The following is a 1,771-nucleotide window of genomic DNA, read 5'->3' as shown; positions in this document are numbered from 1 at the left end:
GGAGGCTGCGGCCCTGGGCTGGGCTTCCCCGCGGACCCGTGAGGCGCTGCCGCCGGCGCATCATTTAAACACACAGCGGTGCCACGTGTTAGCGGGAGCAGGGGAATTGTCGGTGGAAAGGGTTTGTTAAAGCGCTGTTTGGTTGTGTTTCTCGGTTTTGCCTTTCAGATGGATGGAGGAGGCAGATGTCAGCCCTCGGCGGCGCTGGGATTCCCTTAACTGCAGCATCTGACACATCCTCAGCGGTGCGAGCCCACAGACATCAACTGTTCACTGTCAAGACCTTCACATTAAGTCTTTTAGGTGAAGCCCTGTAATTACTCCTCGTATTAATCCTGCCAGTTGGTCACTTTGCACTTTGGAGATGGTGGGTTTGGGCTGTCGGGTCCCCCTGCATCACTATACAGCCTCGCCACGCGTGTTCCATGCATGTCATGTATGGCCATTGCTGCGTCAGGTTTGTGTGTAGCAAAGTTGTCAGTCATGAGGATAAAGTGTTTATGGGTGAATTGTTCCCTTGGGAACAAACAAGCAGAGAAAAGGTGAAACTGTGGTGGCAAAAGGGAGGATCCAGAAACAAAAATAATGGTTAGGGAGTGGTTTGGGAGGTAGGATGAGGAGCAGCAGGGCTGCTACTCAGTGGTGCTGTGTGTACACTACTACTAATGGCAATTCTGTGTAACTAATCAGGGCGTGAAGGACAGAATCATAAATAACAGCAGCCTATTGTTAGAAGTTAATTAGTTCACAAATTAGCTCTTTGATTTATTAGACCGTAAGTAGTGTGCTGATTAGTCAGTAAACAGCCCTGTCTCTTCTATCAGTCACATCTCAAGTCTGCAACCTGGAGTAAAAGGGAGCTGGAGCCAGCCCTGCTGTTGGTCAGGGCAGCTGGATGTTCTTTGCTCTCTCACTTCAACCCATTGGGAAGCTTCGGGCAGGTTTGAACTGGCATCACTTTTCCCATCTTAGAAATGGGGTTCCTTCTTTCTAGATTGGGAAAGACATGGATTTGATGATTGGGCTTTGGTGGATGAGGAATTAGTTGGCTGGTCATATCCAGAGGGTGATGGTCAATAGCTCAATGTCCACATGGAGACTGGCGACAAGTGGTGTCCCTCAGGGGTCCATGTTGGTTTGGTGTTTAGTATCTTCACCAGTGATGTGGGCACTGGGATCAAGCGCCCTCAGCAAGTTTGCTGATGACACCAAGCTGTGTGGTACAGTTGACACTGGAGAGAACGGATGGGATCCAGAGGGACCTGGACAGGCTGGAGAGGTGGGACTGTGCAAGCCTCATGAAGCTCAACAGGGACAAGTGGAAGGTCCTGCACCTGGTTGGGGCAATCCTAAGCCAACTACAGGCTGGAGAAGACTGGATTGAGAGCAGCCGTGGGGAGAAATATTTGGAGGTGTTGGTGGATGAAAAACTTCCCATGACCTGGCAGTGTGCATTTGAGCCCAGAAACCAACCATGTACCTGGCTGCACCCCCAGAGCATGAACAGCAAGCTGAGAGAGGGGATTCCTCCCCTCTACCCTGCTCTGGTGAGACCTTCCTTGCAGTCGTGCCCAGTGCTGGGACCCCAAACATAAGGACATGGACCTGTTGGAGCGAGTATGAGGAGATGACAAAGATCCTTCAAGGGCTGAAGCATCTCTGCTCTGGAGACAGGCTGAAAGAGCTGGGCTTGTTCAGCCTGAAGAAGGCTGTAGGAGACCCCAGCCCCATCCCTGGCAGTGTTCAAGGCCAGGTTGGACACAGGGGCTTG

This window comes from Nestor notabilis, unplaced genomic scaffold, assembly GCF_000696875.1.
Source record: "Nestor notabilis isolate BGI_N333 unplaced genomic scaffold, ASM69687v1 scaffold26128, whole genome shotgun sequence".
NCBI lineage: Eukaryota > Metazoa > Chordata > Aves > Psittaciformes > Psittacidae > Nestor > Nestor notabilis.
The sequence above is the reverse complement of the archived record's forward strand: the minus strand, read 5'-3'. Positions refer to the sequence as shown.